General features: G+C 35.0%; 1 protein-coding gene across 11 annotated transcripts in view; it reads left to right on the forward strand.

Annotated features, from left to right (window-relative positions):
- Positions 1-16020, forward strand: part of MBD5 (methyl-CpG binding domain protein 5) — a 409939-nt gene that overhangs the window by 163301 nt on the left and 230618 nt on the right. For 9 of the 11 annotated variants that reach the window (XR_011502803.1, XM_070507660.1, XM_070507658.1 and 6 more), the window contains 2 exons: positions 2025-2118; positions 5411-5478. The gene's annotated coding sequence lies outside the window, so the exon portion shown is untranslated. The remainder of the gene's footprint in view (positions 1-2024; positions 2119-5410; positions 5479-16020) is intronic. The other 2 variants (XM_070507659.1, XM_070507664.1) reach the window with 1 other exon arrangement.

A 16020-nucleotide genomic window follows, 5' to 3' on the forward strand; every position in this document is an offset into this window, starting at 1 on the left:
CTGGGCATGGCACCCGGGAGTCCACATTTTACAGTAGTACCTTTGGTCCTTAAGTGCATTATAGTATGAGATTCACTGCAGCCACCATTTATGTCATGCTTGGATCCACGTAACTTAAAATATTACATAGTTGTTGAGGTAGGTTTGTGTGTGTTTGTGTCATAGAAGCTTTGAAGTCATTTTAAATATTTAACAGTCAGATTAGCAAGTATCACAGTAGTTTTCATGGACATCTGTAGACAGTATTTTTTTGAAGTTATTGTCTTATTCGTTAATCTGTAGAAACTAAGCTAAATAGTTGCATTGAGATTGCTTCTTAACTTGAAGAACAGATATTCTTCCTTAACGCTTTTAAAAAATGCCTAGGCCCTTGCCCCAAGTCATACCAGTTAAATCAGAATATATAATGAATAAACTGTCTGAATATATTTAAAAGTGTCCCAAGTGTTTTTAATGTGCAGCTGCAACTAATAAACAGGGATCTACATTAATGACCAAAAGAAACAATGACATTGCTAATCCAAAATATTGATGTTTCGCTTGGGAATCCATAGTACTCAAAACCGCTATAGCATCTAAATCCTGTTACCCTAACTGCTTGTCTCTGGCTGATTTAAAAAAATCAAGCAAAATCAGGATCAAATTCTTTCAGCAAAGAACATTTTCTCTAGATAGTCCCAATTCTCTATTAGAGGCAATTTCTCTTAAAGACTTCTGCTAAGCTTCACTAGGTTGGTGTAAAGTACTGATTGAGCAATTTAAGTGATAAGGGAAATAAAATTTTGACCTTTTCATGAGGACAGGATATTTAACTAGTTGTTTTCTATGATTTTGGCTTTTTATAGGCAACTCAAATGTAATGAAGACTATATTTTTGTAATTATCCATTTTGAACAAGGAAAATATTTTCTCCAATGGGGTTATGTTCATGTAGAACATCAGAATCAATGTGTTTAGAATTGTATTTCTTAAAAATGTTATAGAAACTAGGTAGCCAGATAAAATTAGTGCTATAGAAAGTTCAGACACCATGTAAATGTGCCCCTTCACTTCTTGTTCCCACCCTCCATTTCCCTTCCTCCTGGTAACCACTAAATTGTTCTCTCTGTCCATAAGTTTGTTTATATTCCACATATGAGTGAAATCACATGGTGTTCATCTTTCTCTGCCTGGCTTATTTCACTTAACATAATGTCCTCTAGCTCCATCCATGTGGTTGTGAATGGGATGATTTTGTCTTTTTTTATGGCTGAATAGTATCCCATTGTATATATATACCATATCATCTTTATCCAATCATCAGTCGATGGGCACTTGGGTTGCTTCCACATCTTGGCTATTGTGAATAATGCTGCTGCAATGAACATAGGGGTGCATAAGTTTCTTTATATTCTTGATTTCAAGTTCTTTGGATAAACACCCAGTAGTGTGATAGCTGGGTCATATGGTATTTCTTTTTTAAATTTTTTGAGAAATCCCCATACTGTTTTCCATAGTGGCTGCACCAGTTTGCATCCCCACCAGCAGTGGATGAGGGTTCCCTCTTCTCCACAACCTCTCCAACATTTGTTGTTTTTTGTCTTAGTGATTATAGCCATTCTAACAGGTGTAAGATGATATCTAAGTGTAGTTTTGATTTGCATTTCCCTGATGATTATGTGGAGCATCCTTTTATGTGCCTGTTGGCTATCTGTATATCTTCTTTGGAAAAATGTTTATATCCTCTGCCCTCTTTGATTGGGTTGTTTGTTTTTCTGAAGTTCAGTTCTGTGAGTTCTTATATGTTATGGAGACTAACCCTTTTTGGATATATGATTTGCAAGTACTTTCTTCCAGTTGGTGTGTTGTTTGGAAAATCTCATTACGGTTTATTTACGTAAAATATACCCGTTGATACATACCTCTTTGCCCAAACTTATCAAAGAAAGTCATAGAGAATTTCAGTATCTGCTTTTATATTTAAAATAAATGAAACAATGTTTATAACCTCAAATTCATGTTATTTTCTTATGTTTCTCTTTTAGATGCTTATTGAGGATATCAGTTTCTGCATGTGGGAAGTAGATATTGAAGGTTATATGGTTTACAGACAAGATCTTTAAAAGATAGGCACTCCAGGTAAGTAATAACTATAGCCTCGTAAATAATCTCATTTAAATGGTTGAAGTTGCCAGATTGCAATTTGAGTTGCTAAACTTGCTTACTTTTTATCCCCAGCCCTAGCTAAGCAACCTTGCAACCACATTCATTCGTATTCAGACACAAATTTTTATGCCCTAACACTATCTTGACAGGATGTATCAAATTTCATTTATAATGGGCAGTTGATAATATTGATATATTATTGTGGAAGAGTGCAAACCAATTAAGAATGTAGAAGAAATGCAGTATCTTACATCAAAACTGTGAGCGCAATGCAGTCAGTAAACTTAAAAAACTGGTTCAGCAAAAACCACTATCCACTGTACTTTCTTTTTAAGGTATTCATTAATCAATCCTTAAATATGTTAAGAACTTGTTCTTTAACCACTCCAGAAAACCCAGTTATAGTGTATTGTACTCGTAGTATTATCTCTGAATACCAAATCTCTTTTCACTATTTCTGGAGTCTCCAAAGATTTGTCTTGACCTACCATATCCTTTCATTTAGCATATTTTGTTCATGCCTGCCATGATTGCTTACATACTTACATTACTAAGGAAATTTATAAATACATTTTGGTAAAATTTTGAGTGACATACAAGGGGTACAAAATGGAAAAAAAGTACTTTAAATAATGTTGCATGTCAGGTGGGTACAATGGAACCTTGGAGAGTATGTGACTTGTGAAAGGCTCTAGAGTCCTTTCTAAGTTGGAATACAAGACCAATAAAATCAGATCTTATGAATTTTTTTCAAAAGAAACCAGACATACAAATTTTGAAAAGTCTTTATTTTTGTTATCAGCATAAAATTTTGCTGTGAAAAAAATCCACTTTTTCCACTGTGTGAACTAAATAATACAGTTTACCGCCTCTGTAAAGGGAATGTTTTTCCTTTGTTCTATTTTTCTTTATTCTTTTAGAGTGAAAGTACTTAGAGTCTATTTTTTCTCCTTAATTTGTGGTTAGCAGCTTAGTGATTTTGCTAGTTTTCTGTGATGAATATTATTGTCAGAAATAACTTCTCTTGAAAATATAAATGATATTACTTATTTCTAATCCATTTCTACATGATGAGTTAGTTACCTGGAACAGCTATTTAATCATTTTCTGAATTATAATAATTAGAAAATTATTTTTACAGTTTCTTCCTTTCCACAGTGTAAAACAGATCCTTCTGATTAAAAAAAAATAAGGCATTCCTTTTTTTCTTTGGACCTTTTGCATAGAGAATAGAGTTAATCGCACTCCTCAGCTCATGGCACACTGTCATCACTGGTCCATGCAAAGCACTTATTTTATTTATTTATGTATTTTCTTTTATTCTCATTTCCACTCCCATGCTCCTGAGTGAGACCCATAGGAAACCATTCTAATATGATAGTCTAAAATAATATCTACTGTACTCTCCTCTTTTGTTTGTATTTTCATAATATGAGTATTGTTTTATATATATGTATTTTTTAAAGATTTTAAATGAAAATTTTCAAATAGATAAAAAAGAAAAGGAGAGTAATAGTATGTGCCCATCTCTCAGCTTCAACAGTTATCTCATGGTTGAGCTTGTCTTAACTATTTTTCTACCCTGCCTCTTCCTCCATTTATATTCATGTACATGAAATTTTAATATGCATAAATGGTATTGTACTATGTATCTCATTGTGTTTCTTACTATTTTATTTTATTAACTTTGTGTTTTTATCATTTATTTATGCTGTTGTGTTTACATTGCTTCTAACTGCTGCATAGTATTCCATGGTTTGTAGCTCCCTGTTTTAACTATCCATGTTTCCCAGTGATTGCCACCCAGATTGCTTCCAACTTTCTGTCACAATAAACAATGCCATGGTGAACATTCTCATACTTGTCCTATCATGGAACGTTGCAAGGACTTCTTTGGGATATATATCCAGGAGTAGAATTGCTGAGTAATAGGATAGACGTTTAAATATATATATTTGACCAAGTCCTGCCAGATAGTCTATCAAATAAATACTTTGGTCTGTACTTTCACCAGCAGTAACTCCCTTATCCCTGCCAACCCTTGACATTATCTATCTAGCTTTCTGATATTTTCAGTCTAACGTGTGTAATTTTATAGCTCATTGTTTTAATTTGAATTCCTCTTATTATTAATGGGTTTGAGTATTTCTTCATATTCTTGTTGGCTTTTTGGCTTCCCTCTTCTGAAATTGCTTCTTCATGCTCTTTATTTTTCATAATAAAATCTGTCTCCTGATTAATGTTTTTTTAAAAGTTTATTGTATGCTTTAGATGTTCATTTCCTGTCAGTTTTAGATATTAAAGAAAAATCTACTCCCATTCTTTCAACTTTTTAATTTTGTGCATGATGTTCTTTAAGTACACATCTATATTTTAAGTATTCAGTTAAAAATATTTTCTTGATGTCTTGATGCAGGTGAACAGAAATGCTACTGATTTTTTGAAACTTGATCTTGGTTCTAACAACAGTGCTTAACTCTCTTATTCTTAATGGGTTGTTCTTTTTTCAAGATAGATGGTCATATATCAACTACAAATAATGACAGTTTTATTGCTGCCCTTCTCATCCTTCTACTTTTACTTCTTTCGTCTTTCCAATACCTGTGATCAGTTCCTCTGGAATTATGTTTAACAGTAGTGGTAACAGTGGGCATCCTCATCTTATACTGAATCCTAAAGAAGGTGCATCTAGTTTTTCACTTAAGTATAATGTTTGCTGAAAGTTTTTAATGTATAATGTTTACCAGATTAAGAAAGGTTCTTCTATTTCTAGCTTGCTACGTATTCTTATAATAAATAGCCATCGAATCCTATAAAATGGTTTTTGTGTATCTGTTAAAATAATCATGTGATATTTATCCTGTGGTATATTAATGTTGTGAATTATATGGATAGAATTTCTAATGTTAAGCCATCTCTGCATTCTTAGTTTACACCCTACTTGATCCTGGTGTATTATTGTATTTGTTTAGCAAATATTTTATTTAGGATTTTAGAATCTATATTCTTAAGTGAAATGTGCTATGATTTTCTTTTCATTTTCCCTTTCTGATTTTGCAATTAAGATTACATTAGCCTTATGAAATGAGATGGGCAGCTTTTGCTCTTTTTCTATTTTCTAGAACAACTTTATAAGAATTTACTGTTTCTTTAGCATGCATTGAAACTTATGTAAAATTATCTGGTTCTGAGGATTTTTGTGAGAGTTTTTTTTAGGCTATTTATGTCTTTAATGCTTTTTAATCTATTCGGGTGTTTTCCTCAGGTTCTTCCAGCCCCTCCTTCCCCCCGACCATGTGTACTGATGACACCTGATGCTCTCACCACCTACAGGTATCGCCCAGACCCAGTTTCCTTTGAGTTAGGAAATGTCTAGACAATCTTGGTGTTTTCATCTAACTCAGCCATATAGTGTTCACTCTCCTTTCGAACTGACCAGGGACTCAATGTCCTAACCCTCAATGTCCTAACCCTGACCAGTGGGCTTTGATCTGCCCAGTCTTGCTTCACTTAAACTCCCACTGCCACAACCTAAATTAATCCTGTACTCCAATAGTTTTCTACTTTACTATAACCAGAAACTTTGGTTAATAATGCCCTGAGTTGACTTCCTTAAATCCTTTAAAACTATTACCATATTTCTGGTTACATACGTCAAGGTCATGTAAAAGCTAAGTATTTTGACAATAGAATAAGTAAGGTATTATGTTCGGGGAAGATAAGTGTTGGGAAAAAAATAGGCAATCATCTAGTCTAATGTCCTCTGCAGTAGATACCAAATAGTAGTTAGCTCTGGAAGATTTTCACGTTATCTCCAGAGTTTGGAACTTTAGTACATGTATTATCAGAAGAAAGATTAAAAGTATTTTCACTTACAGCACAAAAAAGGAGTAGAGATTATAATTAAGAACTTGAAAGACCCAACAACAACAACAAAATTGTCAATAAGCACATAATGTTATTATAATTTTTGATATATTTGAATATGTTTCTGGCATCTTATTTCAGTTTTTCTCACACACTTTGTGTATTTTTATTTCTTTTTAATCCTTTCTTTCTTAAAAAAAAAAAAAACCTCTATTTATACATCTCCCCTAAAAAGATTCTTGTACACTCTGGCATCCCTTTGTATCCCTTCCTTTCCCAACTCCCTATGTTGCTATCATCTACTTTAAATTCTAAACTATTGTAGTCAGATTTTCTCTTCTTCTTCACTCTTAACTGTTTTTAATAAATACAACAAACTTTACCAAGATATTTGATAAGCATTGCTTTATACATCTTTTAAACATTTTTTGAATTTGTTCCTCTTTCGACTATTTCATTGACAACTGTTTTCTGAGGCCTTGTATGCTTGAAATGTTTGAATGACTGCGTATCTGAATATAAAACAACTCTAGGTTTTAGGTTTCCTTCAATACTTTGGAAATCCGTGATTTTTTTTTCCTGTTATCTCCATGATTTCTTCAAATACTTCTTTCTTTATATTTTTATTTTTCTCTCTATGTCCTTGTTATTCAGATGTAGCACTGACAATCTCTTAGCCTTTCTTTTATATTTTCTTTTTCTTTGTCCTTTTCTTAGTTTTGAAGATTTCCTCAAACTGGTCTTCAAATTCATTAATTTATTCCTCATTTTAATTCTATTCTTTATCCAATCTCTATGTTTCAAATGTTATATTTTTTATAACATTTCTACTTGTTTCTTTGTTTTCTTGTTTTTATTACATATTGCTAATATGTTCTCTTATCTCTTTTAGTATGGTTATTAGGCTAATTTTAAATTCTTGGACCATCAGATCTAGCATTTCTGCTTTTCATAGAATCTGTATGCCAGTATGTTGTTTTTCTTTGGAAGTAGTTGAGCTACTCAAAATGTCTTGATATTTTGACCTGTAAGATCATTTTCCCCTGGGGATATTGGCTACTCTATCTGGCATTACATATGGGACAGGCCAGCACCCAGTCCCTGTCATTTGCAGTGAATTCAGAGGATGGGAGGCAGGTAGAAAACCCCCAGGCCACCTAAGAAATCACAGTTACTGATTTATCAAGTGACCAAAATGATACCTCAACTCTGTGCTTTACCATCCACCCCCCCCCCCCCCCAACTCCCCATCCCACCAGGGAGAAGCAGCATCCAAAGCTGGTGATTGTAATTCACCAACTCTTGATCTGATAGAAAAGGGCAGGGAAATGACTGCCCAAGATTAGTTAGTTCCCACCTGTTTTTCTCAGCTCTCTATAAGTACTCTCTTTACTTCCGAGGGCATTTGTACAGTAGTCTGAGTCCCGACAGATATGGGCGCAGTCATTTTTTGTTTCACCACAATACCAGGGAACAATCAAAAGCAGAACTTCAATAGTTCATTTTCTGTTTTGTCTTCTACAGCTTACAGGCTGTCTCTGCCCTAGAACCTCAGGTTCCAAGACCCAAGCACATTCACCAGTTCAGACCAGTCCTCTCCACTACTCAGCTTCAAGTTTTCTTATTTTCTGGCTTTTTTTCTCTGCAGTTCCTGCTAGAGTTGATCTTTGGAGAGGGACCCAGTAGTTTGTCTAGTCCAACATCTTGGTATTATTTTTCTGGAGGAAACTCTAACAAAAGCATTACATTGTGTGTACTCTTTGACCCAGAGATCACATTTCTTGTGATTTCTCTTAAGTGTATTATCGAGCATTATTTTGTGGCTGACCCAGTGATATATCAGTTAAGTTTGTGTGCTCTACTTCAGCAGCCCAAGGTTTGCCAGTTTAGAGCCCAGGTGCAGACCTTCACACCGTTTATCAAGCCATGCTGTGGCAGGCGTTCCACATATAAAGTAGAGGAAGATGGGCACAGATGTTAGCTCAGGGCCAATCTTCCTCAGCAAAAAAAGGAGGATTGGCAGCAGATGTTAGCTCAGGGCTAATCTTGCTCAAAAAAAAAAAAGAATTATTTTATCATGATGTGTGAAAACAATTTAAATGTCCAACAATACGAGTTAATTAAATGATGTATATTCATAGAATAAATTATTCTGAGATAGTGCACTGTTCATTTTTGTTTAAAAAAAAATGAATGTCCACACACACGTGCACCAAAATGTAATAGATTATCTTTTAGTATAAAATGATGGGTGAATATTTTTGCTATTCTTTTTTGTACTTTACTAAATTTCTACAGTAAGCGTGTATTGTTTTTGTACTCCAAATTAATGAACAAACAAATACCTATTTTAATAAGGCAAAAGCAGTCAGCTAGAATGTGGGAGATTGGATATGCCAAGCATTTAGTTTGCATTTTTCTTCTCTATTTGTTCACGTAATTTTTGTCTGAAAGTTTGAAATCAAGGAAAAATTATTGGCTTATATAATTTTTGTTGCTTTATCAGAATAAGTAAACTAATTCATCTGAATGGTCAGATATGTTTTTCTTGGAGGTGTAAGGTATACTGGACATCACAGTGATTATACTTATTTAGAAGGCTTCCTTGACCTCTCTGGGCTTTCATACATAGCCCTTACATGTTGATATTTCGCATTATTTCCATACCTCTATTAAAGTAATTTTCAAACTAATTATCTTCTTTGTCTTCAGCTCTAACATCCTCTTGAAGAACATCTAGTGCCTACTTGATCATGTATCCCCATACATATGGCACATAGAATATTAGGAATGGGAAAGGATGATTGGAGGTGGTAGTTAGATCATTGGTTTAGTTTCAGTATAGTACTATAGAGAAAGTCAGGGAGGATGAAAAATGAGTAGAAGGAAAGAAAATGGAAACAGTCACAATTCTCCCATGAGGTTTGTCAACAAGAGGGTAGATTGCAGTATCATGGAGGAAATACTTTAGAGGGCCCTGAACATTACCAAAATCAAATTGCCCTCAAAGGAATAAAGAAAACCTAATGCGGTGATGAAGAAAAGAGGCTCAAATTAAAATAGAGACTTATGATTATTAAATAGCAGATTATTTTGCTATTGAGGTTTGGGAAAAGTCAGTCACCTTTTTTTTTCCCTATGAGTTCTTATCCAAATTGAGCATAGATATACAGAACCAGATGGGAAGACAACTAATTCTGGATACTTAACAAAACCATAAGAGTCTTCAGAACATGTGACCCCAAGCCAAGAAAAGATAGTTAATAGAAACAGACCCGGAAATGATAGTGATGATATAATTAGCAAAGACTTTAAAACAGCTGATTGTGCACATATTCAAGGATTTAAAGAAAAACATTAAAATAATGTGTGTAGAAAATATAGAATTTGCCATATGTGAAATGAAATATCCACTGGATATGTTTAGCAATGCATTAAATACTGCAGATAAGATGATAAGTGGACTTAAGAAATTATCCAAACCAAAGCAGAGAGTAAGACAACTGAAAAAAAATGAATAACACCTCATTGTCCTACTACCGTGTGGTCTAAAAAATGTGTAATTGGAGTTCCAGGAGGAAGAAATATTTGAAGAAATAATGGTGAAAATTTTTCCATATTTGATGAAAACTATAAACTCCTGATTCCAAGAAGCTCAACTAACTCCAAACAAGAAAGAAAACCACACTGACACATCATGTCAGAAAACTAATGATAAAGAAAAAATCATAGAAGCCCAGAACAAAAGCCACATTACATACAAAAGAACCCCAAAGATAATTATTTGCTGACTTCTCATCAGAAACAATGAGAATCAGAAAACATTGGAATGAGATCAGCACTGAAAGAAGAAAGCTATAAACTTAAAATTCTATATACAGCAAAAAGCATAGAAAATAATGATGTTTTCAGACAAAACCACCACAAAGCAGGTGAAAGAGTTCATTGCCAGCAGACTTGTGTTACAAGAAGTGCTAAGTGAAGTCTTGGGGCAAAAGAAAAACATTAGATGAAATATAGTCCACACAAAGGAACAAAGAGCCCCAGAAGTGGGAAATATATGGGTAAATATAAAAGACTGATTTTTTCTCATTTAAATTTTTTAAAAGACAATTGATTGTTTAAATCAAAAACAGTAATAAAAAATAAGAGCAAATATTGTGAAGGTTATAGTGTTTGTAGTAGTAAAATGTATGACAAGATTGCAAAAAATGGGAGAGAGAAATGGAAGTATAATTTCATAATATTCTTACATTATTCAAGATGTGGTGTGCTGGTTTGTAAAGGAAGTCTGTAATAAGTTAAAAATGCATGTCTAAACCCCAGAATAACCACTAAAGATATAAAATAGAGATATAGCTAATAAGTTCATAGAGGAGATAAAGTGGAATGCTAAAAAACTGAATTAGTTCAGAAGAAGGCAGGAACAGAGGATGAAAGAAGAGATGGTTCAAATAGAAAATAAATAGCAAGATGACAGATTTATATCCAATTACATGATAATTATGTTAAATGTAAATTTTCTAAACACTCCAATGAATTGGTACGTTTTGTTAGACCAATAAAAACCCAGTAAACAATTCTATACTACAAGGATTGGCAAACTTTTTATCAAAGGGCCAGATAGTAAATATTTTAGGCTTGAGGGCCATGCAGTTTCTGTTATACTACTCAATTCTGCTGGTGTAGCTAGAAAAACAGCGATAGACAAAATGTAAACAAGTAAGTATGTCTGTGTTCCAATAAAACTTTACAAAGAAACCACCTGGTCCTTGGACCATAGTTTGCCAACCCCTGGTGTACTTGATAGAGGAAGTGCCTTTTAAATATCAAGACACAGGTAGGTTAAAAGTAAAATGTACCAGGGCGGTCCTGTGGCCGAGTGGTTAAGTTCATGTGCTCCGCTTCGGTGGCCCATGGTTTTCCTGGTTTGGATCCAGGGATCGGTTGTGGCACCACTCATCAAGCTATGCTGAGGCAGCATCCCACATAGCACAATCAGAAGGATCTACAACTAGAATATACAACTATCTACTGGGGTGCTTTGGGGAGAAGGAGAAGAAGAAGTAAAAAAAGAAGCAAATAGGCAACAAATGAAAGCTCAGGTGCCAATCTTTAAAAAAAAAAAAAAAGTTACATGTACCATGCAAATGCATGTTATCAGAAAGTTAAAGTGGCTAAGTTAATATTAGACAGAGTAGACATCTGGACATCTTTGCCAGAGATAAAGAGGAAATTTTAAAATGATAAATGTAGTTCATCAAGAGGGCATACTGTCCTAAATGATAATAAGCAATAGATCTTAAAAATAAATGAAGCAAAAACTGATAGAGTTGAAAGGAGAAATAGACAAATTCACAGTTATTAGTTAGATGTTTCAACCTTCCCGTCTCAACCTTCCTGTCTCAACAATTGTCATAACAAGTAGACAGAAATCAGTAAGTAATATAGAAACCTTGAACAGTAAAAACCCACCTGACTTAATTGACTTTTATAGAACGTATACTCAGTAACAGCAGAATATACATTCTTTCCACTATGCATAGAACATTTACCATGATACACCATGTGCTGGGCCATAAAACAAGTCTCAGTAAATTTTTGAGGATTGAAATCATCCAGACTTTGTTCTCTGGAAAAAAAAAAAAAAAAACAGAAAGAACTGAGTTACAAATGAGTAACCAAAAAAAGCATGAAAAATTCCCAATTATTTGGAAATTAAGCACCACACTTCTAAATAACCTATGAGTCAAGAAAAAATCATAAGGAAAATTAGAAAATATCCTTAACTAAATGATAATGAAAACACAATATATTAAAATTTGTAGAATGTAGTTAAAGCAGTGCTTAGAGTGAAATTGATAATTTTAAGAAAAAGAAAAGCAAATTAAACCCAAAGTAACTAGAAATAATGAAATAATGTAAAACCAGAAATCAGTAAATTAGGAAACATCAAATGGTAGACAAAATCAATGAAAGCGAAAGATGGTTCCTTGAAAATATCAATAAGATTGATAAACCTCTTGCTAGACTGATCAAGAAATGAAAAAGAGAGAGAAAGAGAGAAAAAACCATCCAAATAGCCAGTGGAGAATTATGACAACCCTCAGCTTGTTGAGTTATGTAGTTTTTTATCTTGTGTTTCTTTGTTTTCTCCTTATTTGTTATTTGTGTCTCTGTTCTGCTTTTTTGTTTAGTAATTACCCTGAGGTTTGTATTCAAAATCTCGTGGGTAAGATAGTCCCTTTTCTGATAGCCTCTAATTTCCTTAGACTAAACCAATTCAGTCTCTTTCCTCTTCCCCTCCTAAGTTGTTTTTCTCACATCTTATTTCATCTTGTGTTATGAGTTTGTGGTTAAAATGACAAGATTATCTTTGTTTTCAGTGTTTTCCTTCCCTTGGTCTTTAATGCTGTACTTGAGTATTTGCCATCCTGCTCTGATTTTGGCTACCTATTGATCTCCTTACTCCACACTTTGTAACCCCTTTCTCTGTCTGTTTTTTTTTTTTTCAGGGCCTTCTTGAGGATTTCTTGCCGGGGGGGTGGGGGTCTCATGGCTATGAGCTCCCTTAGCTTATGTTTGTCTGGGAAAGTTTTTATTTCTCCATCATATCTGAAGGATATTTTTGCTGGATAGAGTATTCTTGGCTGAAAGTTTTTGTCTTGCAAATATTTGAATGTATCATTCCACTCTCTGCTGGCTTGTAAGGTTTCTGCAGAGAAATCCGCTGAAAGCCTGATGGGGGTTCCTTTGTAGGTTATTTTCTTCTGCCTCGCTGCCCTTAGTGTTTTTCTTTGTCATTCAGTTTTACCAGTTTCACTACTATATGCTTTGCAGTAAATCTTTTTACATTGACATATTCAGGAGATCTGGCAGCCTCTTCCACATGGATTTCCTTCCCTAGGTTTGGGGAGTTCTCTGCTATTATTTCTTTGAGCAAGCTTTCTACTCCATTCTTCTCTTCTCCTTCTGGAATACCTATAATTCTTATGTTGCATTTCCTCATTGAGTCAGGTATTTCTCAGAGACTTTCTTTATTTAGTCTTAGTTCTCTCTCCTCCTCTATCTGGAGCATTTCAACCTATCTGTCTTCAATTATGCTGATACGCTCCTGTATGGTGTCCACTCAAGCATTCAGGGAATCCATATTTTGTTTTATTTCTTCCATTATGTCTTTCTGTCTAACATTTCTGATTGATTCTTCTTTATAGTTTCAATCTCTTTTGTGAAGTAGCTCCTGAACTCATTAAATTGTTTCTCTACATTCTATTTTACCTCATTGAGTTTTTTGATGATAACTGTTTTTAATTCTTTGTCATTTAGATTACATATTTCTGCGTCCTTAGGACTGATTTCTGGGTACTTGTCATTTTCTCTCTGGTCTGGAGATCTAATGTGTTTGATATTGCTAGAGAGAGTGGCTCTGTTTTTTCACATCCTGGTGTTATTTGGTCATAGTTACCACCTGTTGCCACTGGGTAGGGGTCAAGAGCCACATATTCTGAGCCCTCTGCCTTCGGCTGAAATCCCAGGGCCTGGAGAGGCACTGAGCAGGTGGGGGGAGGAGCACTTTCTCCCATGTGCTCTTAGGGTTTTTTCCCTCTGCTCTTGCTATCTGCTCTCCTGGGGTGTTGGCTTGATAAGGTCACCCCCGCCCCCCGCAAAAGCTTTCACCCTAGTAGAGGGCTTTTCTCTAGGTTGCAAGGGCTCTCAGGAGTCCTTGATGTTCCTGCAAATGAACATCCCCTTCCCCATTCCTTCCCTCTCAGAGGCCGCCCGTGGTCCCTGATCGCAGTCTTTAGGGGTGGGAGAGAAGTTTTCTCTTACCTCGTTCCACCTCCTCCAAGGGGGGCTCCAGCCTCTCCGCCTTCAGTTGTATGGCTGCGTGGGTCTCACTGACATTTTTTGTGTTGTGTTTGGATGTCCTCTGTTGGAGTATGAATGTCCTTTTCCTTGTATATTGAAGGGGAAAGATTACTGGGAAAACTCATTCCACCATGATGCTGTCATCACTCCAGCCCTCAACTTAACTGAGTCACATTATTGCAGTCTGGCCTGGCTGCAGTCTGGTAGCACAGGTGTCATTCTGGAATCCCTCTTCTTTCATAGGATACCCTTTTTCTCTCCTATGTTGAAACTCCTGACTCTTAAACCTTCTTTTTTTTTTTAAATCTTGCACTCATTTTTGTGGAGCAAGTCCTCCAGGAGCTTCTTGAGAAAGGATGTGTAATTTTTCGTTCTCACTAAGTTTTAAACTTTCATAGACATTAGATCTTTCCACTTTGGTTTCATTTATATTGTCTTAATCTGTCATGTCTTGTAAAGGTAATTAGACCTATTTAAATATGTTTTTGTGCCACCATTAAAAAATATTCTCTCTTTCCTTTATTTAGTACCTATACCTACATGAGGGAAATATTCTGAAAAAGTCTTTCATAAGAAATAAAATTCCAGAAGGCATTACTATTAAAAGAATCAATCCCCTTGGATAAATCTTGTTACGGAGAATTATGTTCACCAAAATAGATATGTCTCCATTTGTATAGATTTCTTCTAAGTTGAATTAAGATTTTTTTTCATCACTAATATCAATAAGACAGTACCTAAGAAATTTGGTGTCTCTTGAGAAACAAGGATATGGACAATCTTGTAGCCCAAGTGGTCAATGGGAAATCTGTGAGCTGGAGACAGCCCTGATTCCCATTGTTATTTTGTATAAATTTGAATGGAAATTGCCTGATTCATTCACAGTGATTGGACTATTTTACTGTGTCAAACAACAGGTATTTTTCTTTAGGCCAAGTGGTGTGTGTATGGAAAAATATATATGTATATATTTTACATAGATAATATATACATATTATAGCTTTTAATGTTCCTCCATTAACATTTACCAAACTTGGGAAATTAATAGTTATTACTTGAAAAAATATATGGCAAATTATATTTGCCAAAACTGGACACAGAAATATTTCTGATCCAACATGCTCTTCCAGAACCTTCCCACTCTCTGATCAAGAGGTAGAATCTGTTTCCTTCTCCCTGAAATTTGGCTGCCTTGATAAGTGCAATGCAGTGGAAGTGATACTAGGTAGCTTCAGAAGCTTAATCTTGAAAAATACTACTGTTCTGCTTGGCTCTGTCTGTCTTGGGATGCTCACCCTTAGAACCCCAAACCCAGGAAGCCCAGGCCACATGAGAGGCCACCACCACACCAGGCATGATTGAGCAAGTCTCAGATGATTCAGTGCCAGGTCTTTGAGCTGCCCCAGATGGCACCAAATGGAGCAGAGACAAGTTATCCCTGCTAAACTCTGCCTAAACTTGTAAACAATGTAAGTGTTGTTATTGTGCAGCGATAAGTAGCTGATACAGAAAGGGTTCTGTTTTCAAATAAGTCTGGAAAATATTGAACAGCAAAGGAAGTTTCTTTCCTACAGGAAAGCCTTCAATATGCTAATATGTGTGATGCTCTCCAAGAAGATCATAGAGTATGCATCTTGCATAGAGCATTCCATGTCATCATTTGAGAATGCTTTTCCATAGTCATCATTTTAATGGCTATGTATTCTATTAATAAACCATCATGCTCTTCATTCTTCTGTTCTTGAACATTTACTTACTTACAGCATTTTACTATTGCGTGTATTTTAGTAAAAACTTATTTTTTATTGTTATTATTTCCATAGACTCTGTTTTTTGGAGTAGAATTACTATGCCATAGCATCTGAATTTGTTTTTAAAGATTTTATTTTATTTTTTATTTTATTTATCTTTTATTTTTCATTCTTCTCCTCAAAGTCCCCCAGTGCGTAGTTATATATTTTAGTTGTGAGTGCTTCTAGTTGTGGCATGTGGGACACCACCTCAGCATGGCTTGATAAGTGGTGCTAGGTGCACGCCCAGGAACTGAACCGGCAAAACCCTGCACTGCCAAAGCGTAGTGTGCGAACTTAACCACTCGGCCACAGCTAGACCCATAGCATCTGAAATTTTTAATGACTA

Source organism: Equus asinus, chromosome 4, assembly GCF_041296235.1.
Source record: "Equus asinus isolate D_3611 breed Donkey chromosome 4, EquAss-T2T_v2, whole genome shotgun sequence".
NCBI lineage: Eukaryota > Metazoa > Chordata > Mammalia > Perissodactyla > Equidae > Equus > Equus asinus.